The sequence below is a fragment of the Apodemus sylvaticus genome, chromosome 12 (genome assembly GCF_947179515.1).
Source record: "Apodemus sylvaticus chromosome 12, mApoSyl1.1, whole genome shotgun sequence".
Classification (NCBI taxonomy): domain Eukaryota; kingdom Metazoa; phylum Chordata; class Mammalia; order Rodentia; family Muridae; genus Apodemus; species Apodemus sylvaticus.
The window spans coordinates 78,225,266-78,243,589 of record NC_067483.1 but is presented as its reverse complement, the minus strand read 5'-3'; positions in this window follow the sequence as shown (position 1 = coordinate 78,243,589).

Genomic DNA, 18,324 nt, shown 5'->3' with positions numbered 1-18,324 from the left:
CAAAATCCTGAGTATGATTTAATTGTAGGAAAGATTTTAGTGTGGGCTTCTTCTCCCTTCTGGCTTTAAGGGTCAGCTCCTGTGCCAGACTCACCCCAAAGGCACCCTTTGTCCCCTTGTGACCAGACAGAGCCACTGTGGATTAGCAGAACTAGCCCTACTCTATTCCAGGGCCATACCCTGCTCACCTAAGCTTCACAGAAAAGGCTGAGAAACAGGGTCACCTCTACCCTTCCAGACTTCAACCTGCTTGATAGATATTCAGTAATATATGAGTTCCCATTTCCCTCTGAGCAATTAACCACAACTCACACACTTTTACATTATTATTATTATTATTATTAGTGTGTGTGTGTGTGTGTGTGTGTGTGTGTGTGTGTGTTTGCTCAAGAGTTCCCACTTCCCTTGTGGAAGTCAAAAGGATACTTGGCTAATTCTGAGGAGGGACGTTCAGGTCACTGGATCAGTTACCTGGTCTACGGTGTCCTTGAGGTTCCAATTTCCAACTCTCTAATGCAGGCTCTTCTAGGGCAGCCTTCCCAGCATCCAGGCTTTTCCCCTTCTGACTTTGTTCCCCTAAGTTGTTTGCTGTTCCTGATCTACTCAGGAAGCAGTGGCAAGAAGCTCAGTAATCAAAATACCCAGGTCCTTCAATGATGACGATGACGACGTCGACGATGACGATGTTGATGTTGATGGCAACATTATATAATTTTTAATGTTCTGGGCATGGGGGTACATGCCTTAAATTCTAGAGAAAGAGGAAAAGAAAGAACCCCACTGCTACCACAGCAACATCTAATGGAATGAGTTGATCAGAGGCTAGTGAGCCAGCCTACTTTGTTGGCAACCTCAACCTTCACTTTCCTGTCTTAACCATCAGCCTCTGTTTAGAGTTGATGATGTAGGCAGACAGTAAAGATGATGGAGAACTATTTTGGCAAAACTTAATCACAGCCCAACTTACCCTCTGTGGATGAGGAAAACGGTATGCCACGTTCAATCATGGCCTTTGAGCCCTCTCCCCAAAGTCTCACATGAGGGGGAAGGACAAAGATGGCTCCCTCTGGGGTCTGTTAGGGGCTCTCAGAAATACCTGTGCCAGGGAAATCCAACTTCCTTTTCCATTCTCTCACACATTCCAGGACACAGGCCAGCTCCCCCAGGGCCCCTTGGAGCCCATTCCCAAAACGTAGAGGACAGATTGCTACTGATACCTGGGAAAGAAGCAGCTTTCTCTCTGGTCCTCTGATCACTCCTGCCTCTTAAATTCAGGCCTCAGACTTTAAATCTGCCACCTTCCATGTCAGACCGTAGTAGGCATGGGCCCCAAATGTGTCCAGTGAGATGACAAAAAAGGTTTCTGTCACAGTATCTCAGCCTTGCTTTGGGCGTCTGCCCGCGTTCAGTGTCCCCACCTTTGTGGAGAGCTATTATTCCACACCATACTCTACATTACATCTTTGCTGTTGTCGTGAGAATTTAAACAAAATTCTCTAGTTAAAGTCCAAACTCAGAGTGCTGACCTACCCTCTGCCACTGACCTCTGCTCTTTCCCCAGCACGTCGCCATCTTTCATGCCCGTAGGCCTTTGAGTAGACTTTTGCCTTCTCCTCTGTGGGAGGGTTGTGCAGGCGTGAGCTTCTGAGTTTCTCCGGTTATAAAATGAGGGCACCAGCAGTAACCTTACTAGGGCAGACAAAAAGATGGATTCTTTAGTTATTAGAAGTGTTCAGTTAAGCGATGTTTCAATTCTTAGGAGCCCAAGATGAGACAGTATTCTAGAAATTGCTTTCTAGAGACAACTTCTGTCAGTCCCTATAGGTGAACTGATAGACTGTTTCTAAACTTTTGCTGTTTTAAATTGTCCTGCAGTGAATGTTCCTGGGACACACACACACACACACACACACACACACACACACACACACTTTGTTGTTGTTTGGTACTCAGTATGATATTCAGGATTCCCTCTAGCTCCCTGGTCCTCTCCTCCCTGCCTCCTCAGTGCCAGGATTACAAGCAGACACCACCAAACCTGCTCATTACCCGCCAGTCCTTGTCATAAGGAATTTGTCTACGGGCCTTTTCTGTTTCTGGAATTTGAAACAAGCTTAGGAGAGAGATGACCCAAAGAGAAAGACAACAAAATAGTCAAGACAATGACTGGTTCTCTATCCTTCAGAAGGGCTCAGAGGAACAGGGAAACCACAGGGACAATTCCAAAGAAAAAACCCCAGATAGAACAGCACTTAGGCTCAAGACTGGATTTCCTTAAAGAAAGGTTTTCTTTTTCTCTTCTTTTTTTTCCAACTGTTTGTCAGGAGTCGCAACTCTAACTTAGAATCTCTTCTCCATCCAGTCTTTCCTGAACACCCCAGTTAGTCTGCATTTAATGGAGAGAACACGCACAACCGGCAACAGATTTTCAGATGAGGTGAGTCTCAGGCAAACAGAACATGAGACCGGGTATTTATTTTTAGTTTTTACAATTAAGCAACCCCACTTGTGACGGGATGTAAACAGCGATATTGCATGGGAGCTGGGTCATCATTTGCAGAATCGGCAAAGGAAGCAGTTGAAATCACAAGGATACAGAGCGGGGGTGAGATATGGAGAGAGAGAGGTTTGTCAAGAGATTCTTGCTTTGCTTTGGCCACACTCTTCCTCACTTCGGGGAAGTATAGGAAATGAGCTGTTTCCTCCAAGAAGCCTAATGAAAAAACAAACTACGGAGTCAGCAGACAGGTCTGAAATGTGAAGTAGGGAGTTGCAACAGGAAGTGAACCTGATTTAGGCTCAAGGAAGCTAAAGTAAGTGACTGTAAGATCGGAAGCCCTCTTTGGGAATCAGCCACACCACAGAATGTTGAAGATGGTGGTCTTTCTCCCCAGCCCCATGCTCCCAGATTCAAAATATATTTACATATGTCTTGGCCTTATAGCCAGGTTCTTCTCTGACTAGACCATAACTTAAAATAACCCACGGATTCTAATCCACAGTCCGCCATGTGGCTGTGCTTAGATGCAGTGTGCCTGTCTTGTCACATCTTCCCAGGAGAATCTCTCTCACCCAGCACTCTCCCAGAATCCTTTCTGCCTCCTGGACATCCCACCTCCTATTTCCTATTTAAGCTATAAGGCCGTCAAATTAGTTGTTGACAGGTGCCAAATTCATACAGACACATATTTTTCTGTACAATATCCTGAATAGAAATAGAAAACGTGTCTTGGTTCATTTGCAGTAAGTCTCTAGGGCAGGCAGAAAAGACACCCACAATTTGGACTTACTTCTTCATTCTTAGAGGCTGGCAGAAGATGTGCAAATGAACATCTGGAAGACAGACGCAGCCTCCTTAGGTCCATAGGAATTTTAACCAGAAGTAAAAATTGCCTAAACACCCACAAAAATGTCCCTAGGAACTGTTGTAAATCTCCAACCCCAACAGGCCCATGCAAAGGACCCAGTTATAATATTTATTTATAAGATGCATGCCTAGCTTGGGTAGATCCACCACTACTCTACTCCCCGGCTATGAGATCCCTCCTGTTTTCCGCTCCTCCAGACCACGTGGTTCTGCTCCATCTTCCTTCATCTCCTTCCCCTTTCCCTCTCTAAAACCTCCAGCCCCACCTTTCCCTTCCACTACCCAAGCACAGGCTCCAGCCTTTATTTGACCAGTTAAAGTGGGGAGAAGGTTCACATGAAATCGCCTAAGTAAGAAATTCACTTCCTTCGCCCGGCTTGAGGAAGCAGAATTAGCATCAAAATACAAACAACAGGAGGGCAACCCACAAGGAACGGCAGGCATTTGCTTCGTGCCAGGCTCAGAGAGCAGGAAGGCACCTGTTCAAAGAGAATCACGGAATCCTGTTAAAGACCCGTTCTGTCTTTACCTCCCTCCCTCCTTCCCTCCCCCTCAGGCCGAGGTGAGAAGCAAAGGAAATAGAAATGGAAATAGGATGCAAACAGAGAGAGGTGAGACGGAGGTGTGTGTGTGGAGAGACACTGCCTTCGTTCCCTGGAGACAGCTCCTGTGAATGAGGGTAATATCTGTTACCACCTGAGACTGGGATTCTAATTTTCCTATTGAAACTGTGACTGTGGCCCAAGCTCATTAACAGGGCTGTCCTTCACTGACAGAAGTAGAAACCTGGTGATCTTTGCAAAGCTTACACGTTGTCACTCTGGGCTCGTCTATAAAGAGAGGTTGCCATTCAAGGGGTCTGGGTGGAGGTTGAGAGTCTGCACATCTGAGAAGTTCCTTCAGTGCCAGTGAGGCTGAGTCCCGGGCCGTGCTTTGGGGAAGGCAATGTGAAAAAGGGAATAAAACTGAATAAATATTAAATGGGTTATGAAAGGCAAAAAGCTACATTTTGATCACACTTTGAATTGTACTTTCAATTCACTTTATCTGCTTTTTAAAATTGTTTAATTGTTATTATTATTTTTTTTATTTTTTAAAGATAGGGTCTCAATAGGCACTATATAGACCAGGCTAGTCTCAAGTTCTGTCTCCTGAGTGCTAGAATTAAAGGCGTGCACCATTGTGTCTGACTTTGATTTTTTTTTTAAAACCCAGAATCACTAATGAAGGGCTGAGGCTGTAGCTCAGTAGCAGAGTACTTGATTCTGATGCGTGAGGTTCTAGGTTCAATCTCCAGTAATTTTTTTTTTTAAAGATTCATTTGTTTTATATATGTGAGCACACCGTCTCTGTCTTCAGACACACTAGAAGAGGGCATCGGATCTCATTACAGATGGTTGTGAGTCACCATGTGCTTGCTGGGAAATTGAACTCAGGACCTCTGAAATAGCAGTCGGGGCTCTTAAGTGCTAAACCAGCTCTCCAGCCCTCCACCTCCCCAGCAATTTTTTTTAAAGAAATTATTACCTAATGGAACCTTTTTTTTTTTTTAAATCACGTTATGTAGAAAAAATTTCGACTTTTCATTACCACTTTCCCACCTGCTCCCTTGGTAATTATGGACATAGCCAACATTTAACAATTTGGTGTTCAGTCTTTTTAACCTTTTTAAAACTAAAACACCTCGTCCAAAGCAGCTTATGGAAGAGTTCTTATTATTCCCGAGGGTTAGAGTCCGCGATGACTGGGACAACGTGACGGCAGGCAGTAGACGTGACAACTGGGGCAGCAAGCTGAGCTTCAAACACCAAGAAAAAGGAGTAAAATAGAGAAGGTGGCAATCTTTATGGAGCGCAAAACCTGCCTCCCCCAGGCCCTTCCTCCGACAAGGATGAGCTCGGTAACGGCGCCGCCTGCTGGGCACATCGGGGATATTCTCATTCAACCATTGCACAAGGTCCAGCTCTAGTCCTAGGTAGCATGGAATTCACTATATAGAGCCAAAGCTATCCTGAGCCACTCGGCAAGAACCTATCTCAAACGAACTAGTCTCTTCTCTCCAAATAAAAGACATTTGAATGGGACTCTGTTTCACAAGAAATTTATTGAACGATTACCATTGAGCCACAGCCTTTTAAACACAATTGCTTGGTGAATTATCAACCTGCTTCATAGTTCTATTTTGCAGCTCATAATTCTCTCTTGCCTTTGTCCATAGAACTTTGAAAATCACAAGGAGGGTCTGGAGAGATGGCCCAGCGGTTAAGAACACTAAGTCTTCCACAAGACACCCCGGCACCCCCCCAGTTCCCCATTCCTCTTCCCTCCCCTTCTTCAGTTACCAGCACCCATCCACATGGCAGCTCACACCGGTGTGCAACTCCAGTTCCAGGACTTCTGTTACCCTCACACAGACATGCATGCATTCAAAAACAGGTGAACATAAAATAATAATAACGTGTATATGGAAATACCCAGTGTGTGAGCATTCGTCTACTCTTTCTATGGGAAAACTTAGCAAAACAAAAAACAAAAAAAAAACAAAACCCAAAACAACAACAAAACAAACAAACAAACAAAAAAAACCAACCCCCCCCAAACAGGAAGTCAAGGCAAAGGCAATCTTAGCAGGCTGATGCTGCCACCTAGTGGACACTGTTCTTTTTGTTCTTGTTACTACTATAATTTGACTTCAGTTAACTAGACTACAAAATAATGGCTTGTTTGTTTGAGACAGGGTTTCTCTGTGTAACAGCCCTGGCTGTCCTGGAACTCACTTTGTAGACAAGGCTGGCCTCAAACTCTCAGAGATCTGCCTGCCTCTGACTCTGGAGTGCTAGAACTAAAGGCATGCATCACCATGCCCGGGCAAAAGAATGGATTTTATTATAACGTTTTCATGCATTTTTATCATTGTACTTTGGTTATATTCATATATTCTCCTTTGACGTCTTTCCACTCCTGTGACTCTCTCTGAACTGTCCCTCTTCTGCTTCCATGATGGGTGCATGTGCATAATATACGTATCTATACATGTAAGTGCACATATATGCACACATATGTTTATGTATACTTTTTCATTGCTGAGACAAAAGTATCTGACAGAAGCGACTTAAGAGAGGAAGAATTTTCATTTCCCGAGACAAGGTCTCACTACGTAGCCCTGGCTGGTGTAGAACTTGCTTTGTAGCCCAGGCTGGCCTCAGATTTACACAGATGCATTTGCCTTTGTCTCCAAAGTCATTACAGGCATGCACCACCACAGCAGACAGGACCAAGGTGTTGTCACTTAGGGTTGCTGAGAGTATAGTCCATTGTGCTGGGTGTCAGGAGTCATGAGGGCAGCAGTGGGTGTCATAGACCCTCATTTGGCAACTGGACCAGGAAGCAGAACTCAGGACAGAACCAGAGACAGGTGTAACCTACCAGACCCACCCCCACTGACCCACTGACCCACTGACCCACTGACCCACTGATCCACTGATCCACTGACCCACTGCCACCATCTAGGGCCCACATCCTAAAGACCATAACTGTGCGTATGTGTGCACATACACCCCATGCACACAAGAGAAGACGTGGAGCATTTCTTTCTTCTCACTGCCTTCTCTTGTTCCCCTCCATCTCCCTTTGGACCTTTCATGCTCACACATAGACTCTCTGTGCTCTCATGTTGTATATATGTGTGTATACATATGTGTGTGTATATATATACATGTATTTGTACATATACATATATGCATGTACTTAAATCTAAAGTCTGTATATGAGGAAAATATGTGATATCTGTCTTTCAGCGACTAGCTTCTTTTCTTAACACAATGATCTCCATGTCTGTTCACTTTCTTGAAAATGGCAGACATACAGCTCCTCTGTGTACGGACACACCTTACCTTCGTTCACCCGCTCACCATGGGCGTCTAGGCTGGTCCTGTGTCTTGGCTACTGTGAATAGGCAATACACTCACAGGACAAAGAGGAATGTGTTTGGGGCCATGCTCGATATTCTCTTAGCAGTTTATGAAGGAGGAAATATAAAAGGGTTTGGCACCACGCACAGAATGGACCCATGACAGACTTTCTGGGTATTATCATTTAAAATCCTCAGAGAATGGTAGTATGGAGATAGATAGTCTTAGCTTTCTCCTTTGTTTGGTCTTTGGTTTTGATAAGGACACTGAAGTACACAAGGCTTATCTGGTTTAGCTTTAATCGTTCAAGCAGCAGATGACTGAGTCAAACTGAAGGACTCATGGCAGCGGGAGAGAAGGACCACGGCCAGTCCCCTGGGACCTGCTTGCCTGGGGAAAGAAAGACTGGGAGAGAGTGGCTGTGTAAACCACATTCAGCAAACTAAGACACGGAACAGAAAACATCTGTGGTGTCCCTTGTCCCATTTATCTCATGCTGTTTACCAGTTTCTTCTGGAGCTAAAACGGGAAGCGAGAGCATGACCTAAGGGTCACTAGCACGTTTCTGCCCCAATACTTCTCAGAAGGACAGCAGCACCCTGTGCTAACTTTGCAAATGTTGGGTAGTGCTGGACAGAGATGGAAGATTTGGTCAGACGCCCGAGTTGTTTCTATACAACAGGATGCTCAACTCCGGTCAGTCACTTCTGGCCCTGGGGTGCTGTGGAGCTCAAATATTTCCTTAAAATGTCGACGATAATTAGACTTCAAGAGAAAGATTGACATGCCTTTCTGGGAAAAAAAATTCTCTAAAGAAATTGTTTGTGAGACATGTTTTGCTATGTGTGTAGTTAAGTCTGACCTTGAGCTAGTAATACTCTAGTCCGGCTTCCTAATGCTGAGACGACAGGGGCATGATGCCATCAGAATTGGAGTTAATAGGTGGACTGCGGGTGCGGATGCAGTAGGATAGGCATAGATCTGTTTACTCCTAATTAGTGGTCACTGAATGGGTTGCTTGGCCATAGCGATTCTCCTCATTCAACAGCTTCATTACCAAGGCACTGCTGTCACACCCCCAGCCGCGGCTGGTCTGGAGACCCTGCTGTCTGGTGTTGCTTGGCATTTCTTTCTCTCACTAACAAGACACGAATGGGTGAGCTAAATCTTGTTACAACCCGGTGATTAAGGCATACTTACTCAGGAGGAACAGAGAGTTAGAAAAGCCTCCTGCCTTTCTAAGAGCATTCGATCACACATCGGTAGATAGCAGGGCAGACAGCCCTAGATCCAGACTGAGGTTTCCACCAGCTTCAAACCACACTAAGCCAAGGCAACGCTAAATCTGAGCCCACCAGATCCCAGGTTCCCATCTTCCCACAAACACAAGCCAAGTAGCAGAAGCATGGTTCTGGCGTCCATTTATGGTTTGTTCAACGTCCTTATTTTGGAGTTGGAGGACAGGCAGTTACCGGCCACCCAGTGTGGATGCTGTAAACTGAACCTCAGTCCTCTGGAAAAGCAGTAATCACTGAGAACTCCCGAGCCGTCTCTGCAGCCCCTGTCCTGGATCAGAAGGCCCACTAGGAACATGGCAGGCAGACAGGGCTGCTCACACCTGGATTCCCAGCAGTTGGGAAGTCTCGGGCAGGAGGACTAACACATGTTTGAGGCCAGCAGAGGCTTCATAGTGAGTTCTGAGGTTACAGAAGAAGCCATGTTGTATAAAAAAAAAAAAAAAAAAAAAAAAAAAAAAAAAAACAACCCACAAAACAAAACAAAAAAAAAAAAAAAAAAGGAAAAGAAACAAAAGAAAAAGACAGGAAGAACAGAACAAAATAGCAGAACTTGACATTTACTGGTACCGAACTTTCCAGGGCATCATCGACAATTTGCTAAAAGTAGAAAGAGGAACTTCACTTCGGTGTATGAAGAAGAGGTGAAGGGACAAAAGAGGGGAAATTTCCTTGCTAATTGCTCAGTAGAGAAGCACATTTACTGTTAGCATTTGCTGTTAAAGATGAAAATGAATGTGAGAGTGTTGGGTGGTGCCTTTCCTCATGTGATTGGGCCTCAGTGGATAAAACAGCACTTTTGAAATATTCAAGCCACCTCATGCTGGATGACCTGATCTCTTAGCAGGATCGTTGCTTAGTGTTTATCAAACAGCCGGGTGTAACTCCTGGGCATATACCCAGAAGACTCCCTACCATGTAATAAGGATACATGTTCTACTATGTTCATAGCAGCCCTATTTATAATTGCTAGATGCTGGAAAGAACCCAGGTATCCCTCAACAGAAGAGTGGATGCAAAAAATGTGGTATATCTACACAATGGAGTACTATTCAGCCATTAGAAACAATGAATTCATGAAATTCTTAGGCAAATGGATGGAGCTAGAGAATATCATACTAAGTGAGGTAACCCAGACTCAAAAGGTGAATCATGGTATGCACTCACTAATAAGTGGATATTAACCTAGAAAACTGGGATACCCAAAACATAATCCACACAACAAATGAGGTACAAGAAGAAAGGAGGAGTGGCCCCTGGTTCTGGAAAGACTCAGTGAAACAGTATTCAGCAAAACCAGAACGGGGAAGTGGGAAGGGGTGGGTGGGAGGACAGGGGAAGAGAAGGGGGCTTATGGGACTTTCGGGGAGTGGGGGGGCTAGAAAAGGGAAATCATTTGAAATGTAAATAAATTATATCAAATAAAAAAATATACATATTAAAAAAAAAAACAAAAAAACAGCCGGGTGTAGTGTTTCCATCCCTGTTACCCTAGCACATGGGAGACTGAGGCAGAAGCAGGGATGGGAGGGTGGGGGTACTTGGAGATCTGTCTGAGTGCAGTTTAGCACAGCCTGATAGTTCCCAGACAGCTGGGGTAGACTCTGAGCAAGACTCTGTCTCAGAACAAATGAGGGAGAGGAGACAGAGAGGGGAGGAGGGAAGAGAAACACATCATTGAGATTGATGGCATAACAATGATGCATTCAACAGATAAACAGTGGCTCTCTGTGTGTGTGTGTATGTGTGTGTGTGTGTGTGTGTGTGTGTGTGCAGATGTGAGCGCGCTACACATCTGTAGTCATCAGTTCCAAGCTAGATCCCACCAAAACCCAGTATTTCTTTCCTTGAGCTCAGCAGGTTGCTAATTCTTCCTTTCGTTTTTGGAAGGGGTAGGAATTATTTAGCTTTTTTTTTTTCTTTTTTGGTTTTCTGAGACAAAATTTCTCTGTGTAGCCTTGGCTGTCCTGAGACTCACTTCAGAGACCAGGCTGGCCTTGAACTCAAGAGATCTCCTGCCTCTGCCTCCTGATTGCTAAAATCTATGCCACCACCACCTGATATCATCTAGCATTTTCATGAAAGAATATTGGCCAAAAGAATTGTTAAAGAGAAGCTACGGTGCAGTTCTGCAACATTACATAGACAAACCATTACCCTACCGGTTATGAATACCCATATTGACACTATTATTAGGACATTATTTTCAGATACATTTTAAAATTACCTATCTATAGTATAGAATAAGATTAATCTATTTTTGTATTTTTATTACTTAAAACAATTTTAAAATTCAAATTATTTTGATCATATTCTTCCCCTCCCCTAAGTCCTTCCAGATCCTGTCTGCCTCCCTACCTACCCAACTTTAAGTTCTTTCTTAAAAAAACAAAGCAAAACAATACAACAACTCCCCCAAAACCAAGAAAACAAAATTAATCCTCTCAAAAGCAAAACAAAAGACCCCCCCCCCCAGTCTGTGGCTACATAAAAACACACGTAAAAAAGCTGGACTCCATTGTTCTTTGGTCAACATGAGACCAGTCCTGGAGCGGTTGATATACCCAGTGTCACTCCATTGGAGAAAACTGATTTTGTTTTCAAGCAGTTCAGTTGTTAACCTTTAACTAGTAGGTAGGTTTTCATTCATTTAAATAGTAGATAACAAAATTAAAGATAGTAAGATAAAAAAAATAGTTATCACATCCAAGTTGCAGGAAAGGCATATCTTGCATAAAGGCAAATGGCGCCATCTAGTGTCTAAAACTACAAAGAGCGACACTTAAAATATCAGCTTCAAAAGTCAATGCCTCTCTCTGTGGGTATTCAACCTAAATATGTATCCTATCTCACTTCTTGGAAGGATCTGTCTGTCTGTCTGTCTATCCATCTATGTATCTATCTATTTATCTGTCTGTTGAATTATCCGTTGATTTGCTAGTGGCCCTTGCTTCTATTTCTTGGCAATTATGAATGATTTAAATAACATGAGTATTCAAGTATTTCTTTGAGGTCCTACCTTAAATTCTGGGTTGGATTCTAATTTTATTTTTAATTTTGTTCCATTTTCCACAGAGGCTTATCATTTTACACTTCCTGCAGCAGTGCTGAAGAGTTCCGTTTCTTCAGATCCTCAATAGTCAGTGTCTTTATAGTAGCCGATCTCATATCTGGCATCATATCCTGCCACGGTTGGAGGTTTTCCTAATGCTTAGCAAGGCTAAGTGTCTTTCACAGCCTTTACTGCCGTTAGCGCATTTTCTTTGGAGAAATATCTACTCGGATCCTTCGAACCTTGACCTTTGGTCCTCCTGCCTCCAAGTGCTAGGATCGCAGACGTAGCGCCACACCCGGCTGAAAGCAAACTTTCTTTCCTCAACTCCTTAAAACGACTGTAAAGTAAGATGGACGATGGTGGCACAGGCCTCTAATCCCAGCACTTGGGAGGCAGAGACAGGTGGATTTCTGAGTTTGAGGCCAGTCTGGTCTACAGAGTGAGTTCCAGGACAGCCAGGGCTACACAGAGAAACCTGTCTCGAAAAACAAACAAACAAACAAAAAACAAGGGGGGGGGGGGACCAACTGTAAGGTGTATGTGAGGGGGCGCAGGAAAGACACTGGTGACACGACTGCCCTGTCATATGGTGAAGGGAAGGCTGTGTTATGTATAAGAGAGTGAAAATATCTGGCACCTGGAAGGGAAGGGTTCCTCGCTGACTTCTGTGTGTGGACTGCGGGGATTCCGCAGACATCCCGATAGGACCCGTTATCAGACACATGCTCTGGAGTAGCTTTCCTGTCTCATACACCCCGCTCACTTTTATGCTTCTTCCTTTTAATGTGAACTTTTACTTTGAAATAGGTTTTTTTTTTTCCTTTTTTGGTGGAGTTTCAATTGTTTAGTTTGGTTTTCCTGCCCACATATACATGAGATTTTATTTTTGGGGCCTCTCTCTGTTGTTCTTTTAGAATAGAGGTCTATCATGATGGCACCAAACCTACTACTTTTTACCAAGTCACAGATTCAGGACTTGCCCTTCCCTGGGGATGAAATGTACTAGATAGCTTGCTGTAGAACTAACTCCTACTTCCTGACAGCATCCAATAAAAAACAAAGGCTGCTTCCTTAAGCCCTCTTCAAAGTCCCCAGGCCTGAAATAACCTCTTCTTCACATGTTTTACTGTGATGCTCTGAAATTCTTCAGAGATCATAATTGGATAATTTTAGCTAGAAGATACACCAATACAAATGCATGTAAGTAATATCTTTAAAAGATACAAAATGTAAATAGTAAGAGTAGAACTCAGGTGCACTCCCCTCAGTGTGTGTGTGTGTGTGTGTGGTTTTGGGGGGATGAGGGTAGTAATTGTTATGTATCTGTAACCCACTCAGATGCATTTTATATTCAATTGAAAGTCTTTTTTCCAGGCAGCTGGTACCACACCCAGACATTCAGGGACCTAAATGTGGCCTGGGGAGTGCCCATTTTTTTAAAGTTATGCTATTTTTTTTTAAAGATTTATTTATTTTATTTATATGAGTACACTGTAGCTGTCTTCAGACATACCAGAAGAGGGCGTCAGATCTCATTACAGATGTGAGCCATCATGTGGTTGCTGGGAATTGAACTCAGAACCCCTAGAACACATTAAAAAAAAAAGAAAGAAAGAAAAAAGAAATAAACCAGGTCCTGGCATCTTGCTCAGCAGCTGCAGGGGGCGGGGTGTGGTGGGGGATGCTTCCCAGAAGTAAACAGTTTAAAGCAAGCAGTTTTAACAGAACCTAATGTAAGTGGTTAGCTGAAGGGGGTGGGGGCTCCGCACAAACAGTTTCAACAAAGGCTAAGATAAGTTAGCTAGGACATCCTGACCTTTGGTTCCTAGAATGGAGTTGGGTAACTTTCCATTGCCTTGATGGGATTCTCCACCAAGGAGATCAGATTTTAGTTAAACGTGTATACAATGCAATGCAATGCAATGCAATGCAACACAATACAATGCAATACAATACAATACAACTTAACTCAGCAGGAACAAAATGGAGGAACCTTGTCTTGCCCTGTCACAGTGACAAGGGGAGAAGTACAAATGGACTCTTACTTTAGAGGCCTGAAGTGACACTGCTAGTTGAGTCAGTGGGGGGCTACACTTCAAATCTGTGTTCAGCTGTTTCTACAGTCTCTTCCCTGAAAATTTTAATGCCCCTAGCAGAGGGAAATACAATTGAGGGGTTCTACCAGTGTAGGGTGCGGAGCTCCTTGGAGACTTTGGGGACTCCAGGGGGGCTGTACCCAGGGCCTTGACAGCTGCCATAGAATAGAATTTCAGGATGAGATGGAGTGAAATACATTTGTGAATTTATTAAGTAGAAAGCAGAGGCATTCTTAAAGCAAGTGACTGTGGGCGTTAGGAGAGGGGTGCCCCGACTGCGTTAAGAGGGTGGTACCCTGACTCCATTAGGAGTTGGGTGCCCTGACGGGCCGCATGAGTAGCGCTAGATGCCATTTTAGATTCTTAGCTTGCAGCTAAGTTTAACTATTGAGGAGAATTTGTGTTGGTGGACTTCTTTTTCTTATCTACAGAATCCTGCTCTTGAAGAGGCTTTCAAAGGAACGTTATACGGGCTTACTTCTGGAAAAGGGGTACCAGGGACCTTACTCAGAACACAAGTTGGGTTGGAGGTATAGTTCGTTAGTCATTTGTAGCAACTTTGTGATTTTTTTTCTGAAAGGGGAGTACAGTTTTTTTTTTCTTCAGGTGGTTTGCTCACTCACCTGTTGTTTGCCAGAAGACTGGGAGACACCTTTCTCATATTCTCTCCGTTTCCTAACTAGCTAGTCTGCTGGGCAGTGGTGGCGTACACCTTTAATCCCAGCACTTGGGAGGCAGAAGCAGGCAGATTTCTGAGTCCGAGGCCAGCCTGGTCTACAGAGTGGGTTCCAGGACAGCCTGGACTACACAGAGAAACCCTGTCTCGAAAAACCAAAAATAAAATAAAATAAAATAAAAAATCCTAACTAGCTATTCTGCCTCATTAACATTAAAATATGAGAAATCTAAAAAAATCTTTCTTTTTTCTAGTGATATTATTGCTTTCCTTTTATTGAACATGGATTTTTTTCCCTCACATAATATAATCCCAATCCTTCTACCCAGATCCAACCCCTTTCTTTCTCTCTCTTTAGAAAACAAACAGACGCTGGGTGGTGGTGGCGCATGCCTGTAATTCCAGCACTCTGGGAGGCAAAGGCAGGTGGATTTCTGAGTTCAAGTCTAGCCTGGTGTAGCCGCCCGCGGCCACATGTGAACTGGATACCTGGAAGAGAATTCTGGGGATAAACGGGAAGGGGACAAAAGAGAAATGAGTCAAGACGACAATTGCCAATAGAGACTGACTTTACTATTATTTAGCCAATATATATAGTCTTTAGAAAACCACCCTGCCCCCCAAATGGCCGTGAATTCCTTGGTTCTTCTTCTCAGCGGGTCACCTGCTTCCAGTCACGCAGGTTTCTGCTGGTCCACAGGTGAGACTGCCCTGAGGCAGCCTTGATTGTTAAGGTGAAAGCGGCTGTATTGTTCCTAACGGAACAAGGGCCGGAGATAACACCTGGGGAAGGGTGGAGGCTGCCGGCCATGAATGTCACAGCTTGAATAGGATGGGCTGAGAAGTCCAGCTAAATGCTGTGGAGGAAGGGACAGCCTGGGCTACAGAGTGAGTTCCAGGACAGCCAGGGCTATACAGAGAAACCCTGTCTCGAAAAAACCAAATCCAAACAAACAAACAAACAAACAAAATACAAGATTTATTTATTTAATGAGTACACTGTTGCTCTCTTCAGACACTCTAGTAGAGGGCATCAGATCTCATTATGGATGGTTGTGAGCCACCATGTGGTTGCTGGGATTTGAACTCAGGACCTTCAGAAGAACAGTCAGTGCTCTTATCTGCTGAGCCATCTCTTCAGCCCAACAAACAGACTTCTAAGAAAAAAAAATATAACAAAATATAATAAGATAAAACAAAAGCTAATGTACTGGAATAGGATAAAACCTACAGAAAGAGAAGATCCCAGGAGAAGGCACAAACACAGACAGACACAGATGTAGAGACTCACTCTTTTACACACTCAGGAATCCCATAAAAACAACAAACTGGAAGTCATAATATATATACAAAGGACCTGTAGGGTAAAAAGAGAGCAAAAGTAAATAAAAAATAAAATAATAAGATTAAAAAAAAAAACTCAGTGGTGAACACCTTAATCCCACCACTTGGGAAGCAGAGGTAGGTGGGTCTCTGAGTTCCAGGACAGCCTAGTCTACAGTGGGACATCCAGGGCTACACAGAGAAGCCCTATCTTGGAAAATTAATCATTCAATCAACCAACCAACCCAATCAATCAGTCAGTCAACCAGCAATAACAAAAAGGAAAAACCCTGATATGACATTATAATATAAAGCTCAACTAACTCCATTTTTGAAGAAACTCCATTTTGTGTGAGACCAGGGGCTAAACTCCAATTCCAGGAAGAAAATCACAGAGTCTTCCTGAGCAAGCATCCTATGGCAACTCCCCCCACCCGACCCCATAGCAACAACCAGTCAGGCTACAATATCAGGATACATGTAAATAACTTAAGACATTCTGCAGAGAATAGACAACTTAGCCATCCTGTTTGTCAGGTGGTTTTGTCCCCATGTTCAGTTCCAGCTGATTATGATGCCAGAAATGCAGTTTTTAAAATATTAGCTTGTTGACCTGTATGGGGATTCCCAGTTTGCTGCAACCATAATAAATAAATACCCTCCACCCCTAGACTCAAGGCTCTCAGTTGTCCCGACCCGCAGGACAGTCAGCAGGGTCCTGGAATCACCTAGGGGAATGGCGAGAGACAAGACAGACACAAAAGAACCAGACAGCAAGTCTGAATCCCGATCAAGCTGTCAATCTTTAATTTTCACACAAGGCATTATAAAGGCAAGCAAGCAGGTGTGGGGAGGGGTGAAGGGGGAAAGTCATTGTATTCGGGGAACAATCTCAGGGGGCTAGCATCATATCTCAGGAACAGTTTCTCAGAATTGTCTCTCAGGGTCTCAGCTAAGATTTGGCAGGTACAGTAGGAACTTGGCCTCATATTTCGATCATGAGGAGGTGAAATGGAAAGAGTTGCTATGGTAACTTGACCACAGGTCAGCTTCGTTTGTTCGAGCCCACTCGGGTGAGCTCTGTACGTACTGATCATCTAGCTTACTTGGATAATCTTTAAACTAGTACATTTCCTTCTAAAGGCAGCCTAGAGACAGCAAGCTGGAAATGGCTGAGAGGAGGGGGGTTTTGAGATCTCTTTGAGAATGGCTCCTGGCACTCAGTCTGACCCACTGCAACGGGGACTGTGAGAGACCTTGCTCAGGAGCTCATAATAAAAACCCTATGTGTTTGCATCGGCATTGGCTCCTTGGTGTTCTTTGGCCTACCTGCAACTTGGGCATAACAATGAGGCAAGAAACCTCCAAAGTTGCCATTGAGTTCCTTTTCTCTTGGCCATTTGCTGCTGGCATCTCCCTTAAGAGTAGTTTGTTTCTCACCGAGACTCCCTCGTAGAAAACTACAATTTCATTTGCAAGTGGTTATTGTATAAACTGATGACACTACCACTCATGGTATGGCCTAAGGGGAAGGTAGATATGAGAGAAAATAGCCAGAGGCATCTGGAAGAGTCTAGGGAAGAAGAAGAAATCGACTGAACATGGGCAACAGATTGGACTTGGCCACGAGAGAGGCAGAAGCTGAGCAGATGGGGGATGGGGTGGGTGGGGTTGAAGGGATGGAGTCGGACTTAATGACCCAGAGGAGAGAAAAGAGAAGGGGAGGAGAGGGAGAGGTAGGGGGAGAGGGAGAGAGAGGCCAAAAGAGCATGGTTACTAGGAGAAAGAGCAGCTAGGGAGAGGAAAGCCCTTGAGTTGAGTTGGGGCGGTTTAGGGTAGGGTTAGGTGAGAAGGGTTAGGATCCAGTCCAGACTCTGGAATGTGTCCTTGTGGGGTAGCCAGGAGGCCAGCACCCCTTTGGCATGCTAACAGGCACCACAGCTAGCTCTTTGTCTTTTGGAATTTAGGGAATTTAAGTAGAGTTTCTTTTGGACAGTTATGAGTTTGAGACTGCTTCTGAATTAGGGATGGGTGTGTTTCCACCTCTTTCAGCTCTAGGATCCCATGTGGTGCTGACCTGTGCCTGCCTGTGCATGCCATCTGAGGCCCTGTGACGTCATATGTGTGTTGATCCTGCCATCTTTAGAGGGTCTTTTTTTTTTTCTTGATGTCCTAAATCTCCTCTAGTTTTTGCATCCTTTCTGCCTCCTCTTCTGCAGGGTCCCAGAGCCCTGAGGGGAGGGATTTGATGAAGACACCTTACTTAGGACTGAGAGTTTCAAGGTCCCTCACTCTATACATTATGTCTAGCTGTGGAGTCTCTACACTTGTTCCCATCCACAACAGGAGGAAGCGTCTCTGATGATGGCTGAGCAAGGCACTGATCTATGAGTATAGTGGAATGTCAGTATGCTTCTCTCTCTCTCTCTGCCTCTCTGTCTCTCTCTTTCTTCTTCCCTCCCTCCCTCTCTTTCCCTCTCTCTCCCTCTCTTTCTTTCTTTCTTTCTTTCTTTCTTTCTTTCTTTCTTTCTTTCTTTCTTTCTTTCTTTCTTTCCTTCTAGAGCAGCTGTATTTGGTTTTATCTTATGTCCCTGGGCTATT